Here is a 12686-nt window from a genome sequence, read left to right on the forward strand (position 1 = left end):
AAAATAAATGCCTTTACGATGTGATACGAGATTTGAAAAGGGAGAAAAAAAAGTTTGGCAAAAGGTGGGATCGAACCCGGGTCGATCGCGTCAAAATGCCAACGACTAGCGCTTATCCATCTCACTACTGGAGCTGATGTTTTGCAGCCACTTTTAACTAAATGTAAATATACACTCCGTATTGTTTTATTGACAGATGTCTCGTCCAGTCAGCGGTGAGTAATCCCAAACCAATGGCGCTGTCTCAAACTATACCTACCTTTTCCGGTTTGTCTGATTTGTCGTTGTGTTTTCTGACTTGTTAATTTGTTTTCGGATTTGTCGTTGTGCTTTCTGACTTGTTATAATGTTTTATGAATTGTTGTTGTGCTTTCTGAATTTCTTATTTTGTTTTTTAGACTTGCATTTGCGTTTGTAATGTGTTATTTTGTTTTCTGAATTGTGATTTGCTTTGCACTTCTCGACCACCGTATGATAGGCCTACCACACACACACACACACACACACACAAAAAGTGGACAAGAGAGTAATAAAAAGGAAGAAAATATTTAGTCCAGAAAACGGGCTACTGCCCAGTCCATAAAGAGAGTTGTAGACGCGTAAAACCTTACTTATGATAAATCATATCAACAAAATATTTCATTAAAAAGCTAAAGGCACTGAAATCCAGACACATGTTTTTCTCCACTTGATGGAATAATTTGTATCCTTCTTATAGGGATAGTTCATCCAAAAATATCAATAATAATGTAATATTCACTCACCCTCGTTGTTTTCCCTTAAACCAGGTCTTAGCTGGTTTAACTGGTATTTTATTTAATTTAATTTATTTATCCTTTATTTTACCAGGAATTATCCCATTGAGTTATAAACATCTTCTACCAGGGAGTCCTGGCCAAAATGGCAGCACAGAAAGATTCACACAAACAGATTACACAAACACATAAAACCAAAAATATAATAAAGAATCAAATATAACCTAGCATCATATGAAATGAAAAAATAAAACATTCACACGTTTCCTTCAGTAGGACTCCCATCTTTAACTATTTAAAGATGGTTGTGATTTAACACATTGCATCATGCTATCATTTAAAACACACAGCACACATTAGTTCTTTAAGTAGCCTAGTTGCATAACACCGACTTTTATTAGAAAAGACTTTACTTTGTTAAATGTATAAGGAACGGAGCATTTACGCCATTCCTTTTAGGTTAGACGTGTTTGGGGCGTTTTGCAAAGAAGAACCCTAGTTAAGTCATGATACATTGATTCAAAAGCGACCTCTCGTGGTAACTGTAGTAACTACACTTCAGTCAAATATTTAGTCTTTTTTTTTTCTTTATTTAGTAATTTTATTAACTAAATAAACCTATGAATCCAAATTCATGATACATACAGGTACATGTTGTCTTCAGAACTATTCAGTATATTTCTTAGACCCCTTTCAATCTGGCTTCCGTCCACTCCACAGTACTGAAACTGCCTTTGTAACGTAGTCAGTGACCTTCTGCTCTCTGGTGATTCTGGCTCTCTCTTTTCTCATATTTCTAGACCTCATTTCACCTTTGAAAGCTATTGTCATTATGTTTGTTTGTTTGTTTGTTTTTATTTAAAATAAATAAATATCTCAGTGCATACTTTTCAGTTGCCTGTACTGTCTCTTTGAAGCAAGGTGTTCCTCAAGGATCTGTTCTCAGGCCGTTACTATTCTTATCTATATACTACTGGTTTCAGCTACCACTGTTATGCAATAGAGCCAACGTTGCAGAACACACCAAAAAAAACTAAAGAAATGCTCTTTTCATGGGTCTACCTGCTAATTCCATTGCAAGCTACAATATATTCAAATATTCTGCAGCCAGAATACTCACCCACACCGTTCTGATTGCTATTTGTGCATCTGTTACATTAATAAAATCATTTCATTTCATCATTTCATCAATCATTTCAATCATGTCATTCACAAAAATGTCTGCTGTTTTATTTTATTGTCAAAGATAGAATTTTTTTATTCATTAAAGGGGTTATGAAATGGAGAATCAAAATCCATCAATCCATTCATTTGGATTGGAGGTTGTGACCAGAGATGGTCTTATTATTGGGAGATACAAGGTTCTACCGTTGGAGAAAGTGTAATTGTCAGCTTGAATCATGTGTGCCTTGATAACATTACAGCTACCACATTACAGCCTTGACGTCATTGATTTCCGACGCCATTGGGTTGAGCCAGTCAATCCCTGTTTGAAGATGCCACAGAAATCATTGAGAAGTACCGTAAACTGAATACTACCTGTCGCAAAATTGTCAGCGACTTCTCTTATAAAACAGTGTTTTTTTCCAGTGTAAACTGTAAAAATAGATCAATCCAAAAAGTTTCATGGCAAACATGTTGAAGATTAGCAATAGGTGGTTGAGTCATAAAAGCTTGTATAGGCTTGCCTCCAAGTGGCTTTGGTTGTGGCATTGAAGAGCCACACGTTGTTGTCTAATGTGATAAACGCAAATGCTGAAGTGCATAACCAGTTCTAGATAACCAGCTGACAGTCGTATTTAATCTTTTCTTGACAAACCATGGCTGTGTCCGAAAGCTGAAAAATGCTGCCTTTGGAGAATGCAATCCAAGCAAGGCACGTCCGAATCCAATGTCAGCTTCACTTCCTGTCTCCTGAGATGCCTTCATCTGATCGATTTTTGAAGGCAGCGCAGATGTATATGCCCATGACATCCCGCAATCCTGTGCATTCCCACAATTTCATGACAGTTGAGCTAACAAATAAAAATGGTGTTGCGATTGGTGGTCAGTGTGTAAATGGTTTTTCACCAAATTTTTCCACTTTAAGAAGTAATTTCCAACAAGTTAGTATTGAAGTTATTACATATTCACTTAGTTATCACCAAAGCTCTCTCTGTTTTGTTGTAGATCTTTAGTGTGTTTGTAATAAATGTCAAACTAGCATTTAACGCTATTACAGTTTTTACATTTTCAAAACTCGTTGCAACAAAAATCTCAAACTGATCACACTTGTAACACTGCTATTCAATCTTTCAAAACCTGATCTTATGCTTTCATTCAAGTTCTGCGTATTTCAATCCACATAATCTTTAGATTAATTTCAAAACAAAAACTCTTTGTAATATGTAATGAGAACAGTTTAGTACTTAAAAAAAACAGTTAATTCAGCAGCAAACAAGCAGGCGAGTACATTGTAAACTGTGGGAGGTCAGTTACTTCAACAGTAAATATGACCGGAATTGAGTTTACTGGCATTGGGTGGGGAGAATACTGTGTTATTGTTTTTTCTTTCTTTCTTCTCGTAGATTCATTGAAACCACAAATCTGCCCCTGAGCTGGAAAGTCTGGGGGGAGAGAGAGTTGCCCACCGCACCGCTGAAGATTCTTGATTTTGTTGGTTTTAGCCTATACTGTCAATGACTACCACTGATGCATATACGCTAAAGAAAAGACAATCTAAGAAGTCTGTCAAGAGTCTTGATTTTTAAAATTACTGCTTAGATTTAAACTTTTTCTTATTCAATTTGACTCTGACTCACAGAACGCCTTTCAGTTCTACAACAGTCTTTTCTGATCCCATAAAAATACAATTGAAATTAAAACATTTTCTGTGATTTCTCTTATATTTTTGTATACATTGTGATATCCACATAGTGCTTAAACACACTGGAAATGAATAGACAGGATGTCAGTTTATGGTGATGAGCTGTTTACTCACAAAAGTCAGCGTACTGAAGTCTTTTTTCTTTGCCGCACCAGAAATCACGTACTTCCCTACTGAATAGTTGGTGAAAAACAGTATGTGAGAAAATCAGTATGTCAGAATTCATATAGTATTCATCAAACAGTAGGCGAAATATACCCGGATGACTCACTAATAACTACTTTTTAGATTGCGAAGCGCACGCATGAGGCCACAGGATAATGGATAATGACAATATGATGAATGTAGTCTGTCTAGACTATATTACATACATTTTATACTATATAGAACATACTTTTTAACAGTTGTGATGTAATTTCTTATTTAAAAAGAAGTTCCCACTCAGAGAGTTTGCAATTTGGCGCCTGTATAAATGGAGATGCACCATTTATCTAGTTTTTATATATGTATTTGGTTCCTTGCCATGATTGCCTCTGGTTCACTATAGGGGACTAATGGACTAAAGAATTATGGAATAACGTTCTGACAGAAAGCTGGTCAATATGACCAAAATCTAGGACGACGAGATGATGCATACAGTCTTACAAAGGAGTAATCCAATCTGTAAATCTGCTTTGAAAGTATGTGCATTGTGAAATGCATTACCAAAATAAACCTGACTTGAAGCCTGTCCAGGCAACATCAAAGACAGCACGCAAATAAACAAAAAAGGCCCCGCCTGCAAGTTAGGATGACGGGTGGTGTACGATTTCCTGTACGCATACTCACAAACTGTGCTTTGACTTCCTGTATGCCACACTCCTTCTTAGATGGCAGGGAACTTTATGATTCACCAAAATGTTTATGCAAATTGAAGCCTTTTCGGGGACAGTTAAGGTTAGACTTTTTTAGCAGAATGATGGCATCAGTGCAGAACCCACAGAAGGTCAAATAAGTACAGAATGATGAGATACAGAATGATGTAATGGTCTCACACAAGACATATACATTTGGCACTAGATCTAATTGTTTCCCATGCTTTCCTTTACCTTCGGTATGAGACAGCATCGAAAGTGCTTTTCACCGTCAAACTCACTAGATTAAAAAGTGGACTTTAACTTAAGTATGGGTTCTATCTCTGTTCTGTCATCTCAATTACCAGTTACAAGAAAATAAAAATAAGGCAAGAAAACATGCGTTTGAAAATGAAATATTAATACATTTTATACCAACATTTTTGTGATTTTTTGTACATTTTAATTTTTATTTATTTAATGTGATACAATTCTTGTCTTCTTTCGATGAAATTATCATGTGAAAATAGTTGGTTGTATTTAAAAAGAGAATGTCTTTTATTTCAGTTAGTTTGTTTATTCACAGTTTTTTTTGTACATTATATTTTTTATTTAGTATGCTACAATTCTTGTCTTCTTTCGATAAAACTATCATATTAAAATAGTTTATTGTATTTAAAAAGAGAATGTCTTTCATTTCAATTAGTTTGGTTATTCAGAATTATTTTTGTACATCATTTTATTATTTAATATGCTACAATTTTTGTTTTCTTTTGATAAAATGATCATAGAAAAATTGTTCATTGTGTTTAAAAAGAGAATGTCTTTTATTTCAGTTAGATTGTTTATTCACAGTTTTTTGTACATCATTTTTTTTTAAATATGATACAATTCTTGTCTTCTTTTGATCAAATTATCACATAAAAATAGTTGATTGTATTTAAAAAGAGAATGTCTTTCATTTCAGTTAGTTTGTTTATTCATAGTTTTTTTGTACATTTATTATTTTATTTAATATGCTACGATTCTTGTCTTCTTTCAATAAAACTATCATATGAAAATAGTTGATTGTATTCAAAAAGAGAATGTCTTTCTTTTCAATTGGCTTGTTTATTCACAATTCTTTTTGTAAATGTATTTTGTATTTATTTAATGTGATACAATTCTTGCCTTCGTTTGATAAAATGATCATATGAAAATATCAATCATTTATTTAGTCTGTTTATTCATCCAAATAAATCAATAGTCACTCAACAAACTCCAGATGTAATAAATTGGAACAAAATGAGGTGGAATTATTTTCAGAATAGCAACATTTTGCTTAGTTGATAACTCCTGCAAGGGGACCAAAGCATGGATCCAGGTCCATTCATCTTTAGAAGTTTGCAAGAGTCCCTGTCCAAGGTATTGCATGTGAGCAGAGATGCTTATTTAAAATGTTGAGATCAAAAGGGACTGTCCCTTGTAAGGTGACTAACACACACACAATTCCCAGCCAGGTGAAGGGAGAGGCCCAGGGGAAATTTATACAGGGCAGATAAACTCTGGCCACCCGCACACACGACGAACAGACAAGCACAACGCTCTGCCATGTGCAGACACAACACTCTGTCAAGCTCTTCTGCAACCAAGGAAGTCGCTTTTTCCGTATTCTCAGAATTCAATGTAGACTACAGCAGGAGGAAGGATGTGGAGCAATAGACAGTTTGCGTGAGACGTCAAGTGAGGAGTTCAGTGGAAATCGCTATGATTGCACAAAAAGGTAGGGTTCTGAGCCAACGGATGTCTTTGTTAGAGCATCCAGGAGCTCAGAGATGTGCAGCGCTGCAGGACCAAGACGTCGCAACCCTGGATGGCACACTGAGATGAAGTAAGTCATTTCTAGATGCACTTGAAAGGCCTATCCTGCACAAATTTAAAATTCTAATTTAGGAGCTAGTCATCAAATTGTTGTTTTTGTGCATTTTAGAACTCTATTGATTCTAGCAATTCTAACTTCCTACACTTTCAAAAAAACATGAGTTTTATTTGATTGAAAATCTACACCGACAGATTAGCTTCCTACACGACCATATCTGAAACGAGAAAAGAGTTTGTCATGTAATCATCATAAGCATTGTTTCCTCTGCGTAAACGCTCCATGTCACAAATATTGTGACAGACCCGTGAAGAATAGGCTACGTTTTTCTGTTCAGTAGTTTGTATCAAGTAAGCATGGATGCTTTTGGGAAATAACCTAATATGCATGCATAATAAGGACATGGTATTCCCCCTAACAGACAACATCAGTTTCACTTTTTCGGAACAGCTCTGTCAAAAAGAAAGAAAAACCCAGAGAACAGCCACAGAAGAATATGTGAGATTTCGATAGCTGTCAAGGTGCGCTTATTATTAGCGGGCCTGTTGATTATTTAAAACGACACTCATTGCATGATTATAGGATGTTTTGTGGACTACACTGCTACTATTATGTTTTTTGTATCTCGTGGAGAAATGAATATGTGCTGGATATGATCAAAGATTGCACTGATGTCATTTGCTTACTCAGTACTCAGTGTAGAGTCTGTCTTATATCAAAATGCAGCTACATCTGATTACTGGGTCAGTAAAGATTTCACACGCTTCAATCAAAAGTTCTTCAAGGAAGCTAGAAATTATATTTTGAATTTCTATATCTTTCTTTTTTTTTATGTGTTTCATAAGCACTGGAAGATGACTGGGGTTACCAGGACTGCTTTTTGTAAAATGATTATGCTTTATAATCCACGATGTAGTACACAGTTCATGTAACAAAATAAAATGTTGCCAAAAACGAGTCTTTTGTCAAATTGTTGATTCTAAATATCACAAATGTTCAAGGAACCCTGTTCATGGTTTTAGAAGTATTACTTATTTCTCTTTTGAAAGCTCCATTTGATAACACATTTTCAGTCTCTGAAAGAAAAAAGCAAACAAATGAAATCAAACATGCAAATGAAGAAACGATTCAATTGAGAGTACATGAAAATTGTTCTAGGCTGTTTTGTTAAAGTTATAGTTGAGATATTGCTTAAAAATGAACAAGCCTGTTCAAAAATTCCAAAATAAATCATATTAATAACAGCAAGTGTTTCGTCCGCTCTTTGGGTGACTGATATTGAAGCATCTCTGGAAACTGAAAAACTGATCATAAAGGTGTCCACATCAAATTAAATTGACATAAATTATGGTATACATAGAAAGCATATTAAATGTAAGTAACGTGTCTACTTTAATGTTTCAAGTAACTTTTGTGAAAATAAAATGTCAAAATATGGTTGAAATAGCTAATCATCATTCAGTGTGACAGATATATTTGTGCAAAAATGAAAGAACATACAACATTTGATTGTATTTTCAATTATTAAAAATCTTCTTGCTGACAAATGGGTAAAACCTGGTGGCTGGCAAAGATTGGATAACGTTATTATTTTAGGGGCTGCTCTGTGATCCTCAAATAAAGTCTATTAATGTCTTCAAAATATGCCTGACACGATTTTTTTGGTATATGAACTATTGTTACGATGAATGTTATTTTAGTGGGTGTCTTCTGTAAATCATAGTAAAAATGTATGATATGTTTTTGCACATGAGAAATAAAATGAAACAGGTCACATTTTAATTTATGGGGGGGAAATTTAAAGCTGTATTTAACTTTTTTTGCTTTGATGCTTGAAACCCCCTTTTGTCTTTGATCCATAAACAGCTGATTCAATGTTTGAGCCCAAACAATATGCTTACATTATTATAGACATGGTGAATGTACATCCTGTAAACCAGTCGTATCATGATGTAAAATTAGGGAAATTGTGGACATGAATGTAGAACAGGGAATCCCCACAAACCCCAACAGAATCATAGTAGAACTGCAAGGGGTTTGTGAGATTGTGACAAATATGTCACTAACAAATAAAATAAAAATAAATAACGTGTACAATCAAAACAAAATATAACACTTTACTCTTAAATATTATATTAAATGCAAAGCTATTACATATACTTCTTATATTCAGTAGGGTGAATTCAGGTAAAGTGGGCTGTTTAAACTTGATTGTGCTGTGCTCGATGAGTTTACACTTTCAGAGCATAGCGATGTTATTTAATTAAAGGGACACTAGTTCTTTAGATGATAAAATCATTTTGACTGAAACAATATGACCCTGGTGATTACACCTCAAAGAAGGACTCCCTCATCATGAAAGGTAATAAGCGCTTTGATGTTCATATTTTCATTTCTGGATTATAAGGTTGCACACTAAATGTAAACCAATATTGCTGTGAGGTAAAGTGGGTCAGCTTGAACCTTCACTAATTCTAATCACATTCATTAAATAAACTGACATTCAGTCATCTTTAAATTGGCTTGAAAACGCCAACTTACTGATCTGCTATAACATTTAGACTGTATCTCCTCCTACTAGAGCTTTAAAGCTACAACCACCAATCTCGGCCCAGACCTTCAGGACTATTCTGAAGTTAGTTATTATATCTTTTATAACTGATCCGGTTTACGGTTTTCGAAATCCAGAATATCAAAACCACCCAAAATCCCATAGACTTTCATTGAGGGGGTGAAACCTTTTATACAAGGACACTTGTGAAGTTTTTAAGCTGTCTATTGCTATAGCAAAGCTTAACAACTCCCTACTGGAAAAAGAACTAGAACCAGCCCAAGCTGGTGGGATGCTCTGGCTGGTCTCTCAGGCTGGTTTTATCTGGTCAAGTTGGGAGACATGCTAAAAGACCAACCATTAAACCAGCTAAGACTAGATAACTAGCCAAGGCTGGTTTTAGCTGTCTTTTAGCTGTTTGTTTTCTGATTCAGCTAGATGTAGCTGGCTTTAACTGGATTTTTAGCTGCCTTTTTGCTAAATCAACTGGGTTTAGCTGGTTTTAACTGGTTTCTACCATATATATATTTGTTACTGATTCAGCTGGTTTTAACTGTTTTTAGCTGGCTTTTTGCTAAATCAGCTGGTTTTAAGCTGATTTCCCCCTAAATCAGCTGGTTTTGCTTGGTGTTAGCTGTTTTTTTTGCTGGATTTTTTCCGCTTCATGTTAGCAATATGGTAATCATGCTAACATGCTAGCTACATGCTAATCATGCTAGAAACATGCTAACAAAATGCTAGTAATTTGGTAGTCATGCTAGAAACACGCTAGCAATATGCTACCAATTTGCTAATCATGAAAGCAACATGCAAGAAACATGTTAGCAACATGCTTGCAACTTGCTAATCATGCTACAAACATGCTAGCAACTTGGTAACCATGTTGGCAACATGTTAAGCATGCTAACAACATACTATGAACATGCTAATCATGTCAAAAACAGGTTAACAACATGCTAATAACACTAACAACATGCTAGCAACATGATAAACATGCTAGCAACATGTTAACATGGTAATCGTGCTAGAAACATACTATCAACATGTTAATAATGTTAACAATGTGCTATATCATGCATACAACATGATATCTACATCTATCTATCTAAACTTCAAGCTATGCAGCTGCTTCAAACTTTCACAAAAGGCTTTTTCAAGCCAACTTCAAAGTTCATTTGCGAACTTTACTCGTCTAGTTTTATAACTGACATGTATAACTGGCTTTTTACAAATCAGAAATGAGTGTGCAATCAGGAATATCAGAGACAGAGGAAAAGAAAGCAGAAAGGAAGGCAAGGCATGAAGTTGAATCTGGAGTGAGAAATAGATGACAGCAGCTAAATATAGATGCCGAGTATAAAGCTTTAAAATATGGTCACAACTAAAGCTCATTTAAAGTGTTTAGACAAAAACTGAAAAAAGGGATTTATTAAATGTTCCTCTTATTCCTCTTTTTTCCAGTTTTTTTTTGTTAGCCTATTTGCTGTTGCATGTGTTATAGTCACATTTTTAATATGTTGTATAGTTAATTTTCATCAATATGCTAAAGTTCATCAAATTTAATGTCAACGCAGTTGTGATTAAATCAGTTGTTTTGAATTTTACTCAGAGCCAAGGCTATATGTTTCTGATTAATACACTTAACAGCTTTCTTGTTTATCAGAGTATACATAGATTTTAGGTAGCCTATTGCTGAACTTCCGATTTCAAAATGATAAATAATGGTTTATAATTGCCATACTTGCATTTATGTATAGAAAACTTGCCATTAAAAGTAACAAATTAATCAAACAATATTCCTTATGGAAAGACATGTCATAAGTGAATAAAACAAATACAATATTTTCAAAACAAAGTTGAAAGCTGGGCACGATATGATATCTCAGAAATCTGACCAAAAACTGGTTAAATAAGGACAACTCCAAAACAAATGAAAAAAAAAAAAAAAACTTTCTGTAGACCACAAAATGCAAGTATATCAATATCACAATTACATCTGTTTACAAGGACATATTACAGGGTGATATTTATAAATGAGTTTGCAATACATTTATTTGATTTGATTTGTGATTAGATATTTATGAGGTTACTTCCGAATTTTCTGCAATATCAAATCATCCACACAGCCCAAAATAAACATTTAATGGCGCAGCAGACTGATCGGTGCGTGGTGTTGAAGTACCGCGAGAGCAGACGCAGCTTATGCTTTCGAATCGCTCTCGCGGTATTTGATGTCAAGCGCCGATCGCTCTAAGCCACGCCCACTGTAAAGGTCACATGACACAGAGGATGCGCACGAGAATTATCGTCCGGATAGAAAACACGCAGGAAAATGTCTGAGAAGGGTAAGCACCATGCTTTTCTTGTTTTTTTTATCACTTAATACACATTTAAATAAGGCTGCATATGACCCAGTTTTCTGTTTGACGTCGCGAAAGGACCTTCAGAGATGCTGCACACATGTAAACACACGTCCTTCAGCGCGCAGTACAGTTTACATTCAAATGCATCATGTTTAAACCACGTATATAAACGATGAAGAGAGATGATATAACATTTAAAACGTTATTCACACACTAGCAAAGCACAGAAAGTCACATGCAAAACCAGTTCATGTTTGTGGCATGAGTCATATTTAGCCACACACCCATCTTCCTTAATATGTGATTCTATAAGAGAAGCCTTGGATGTGACTACTAAACAGCAACTGTAATTTCCTCCTAAAAGCCTGTTGGAAGGATCCTGTCAAGGACAGAGAAACATTCGCTTGAAGCCCAAATAGATCAGTGTCAAACACAAGCTACAGAACCATTGCTGAAGATCCAGCACTGAGAAGAAGAGAGCAGGCTTTGTATTATTAGCAGGATACAGACACAGTGTGACATGTTAAACTCATGTCTCTTTACTTCAGATGTGTCTGAAAGCCACACTGTGGGCAGTCTGTTGGCTGCAGTAGTGTGCTATTTCTGTGTCTGGCTTATGTCTGGAATGCTGCAAGGTTACATCATTAGCCAGGGTTGTCACGTAAAGACGCTGACCGCTCTCTCGAGGAGCTCCTGTGTCCACAGTCCATGATCCCACCTGGATGGAGATCAGTAGCATTGCATTTAATCTGCTTGTTTTTCTTACTGCGTTTCTCCTTGACCTTGTGTTTCTACCCCTATCAGCCAGTGTTTCTACCCCCAACAGTAACGTAGAACTTTAATGTTAAAGTAGACTTATTTAAACTTGCTTCTATGCCTTCAGGTATGACACAACATAACATAAACAATGCCATACATGCAATGGTTTGAATAGGTTTTTAATTTCTGTTTTAAAATGAATTGTGATATTTGTATTGGGGCATAAAGTAAAAAAAAAAAAAAAAGAGAAAATTATAAAATAAAATAACATTATTTTTTATAAATAATATCTAAAGAATATTTGTGCTCAAAATCAAAGAAGGGCAAGAAAAAAATTCTTTATTGTGGACAATCTTATATACAGTTTTATTGACCTGTATGACAAATGATTTATCGCTTTTGATAAATAATTAGTTGCTAAACCGTTGTCATCCTTTTGTAGTATGAAAAAGCCTTATCTGGAATATTGAAACTTTTGTAAGATTAATTTAAGAAATTTGCAAAAGTGATTTTATGACCATAGAAAGCACATTAAATGTACACTAAAATGCTGGGTTAAAAAATGCTGGGTTAAAAAGGGACAAACCCAGCTATTGGGTTGTTTTGAACCCAACTGCTGGGTCAAAACAACCCCACAGCTGACTCAAAACAACCCAACAGCTGGGTCAAAACAACCCAAACGCTGGGTCAAAACAACCCAA

The sequence above is a fragment of the Sinocyclocheilus grahami genome, unplaced genomic scaffold (genome assembly GCF_001515645.1).
Source record: "Sinocyclocheilus grahami isolate Dianchi unplaced genomic scaffold, SAMN03320097.WGS_v1.1 scaffold1379.1, whole genome shotgun sequence".
In the NCBI taxonomy this organism is placed as follows: Eukaryota; Metazoa; Chordata; class Actinopteri; order Cypriniformes; family Cyprinidae; genus Sinocyclocheilus; species Sinocyclocheilus grahami.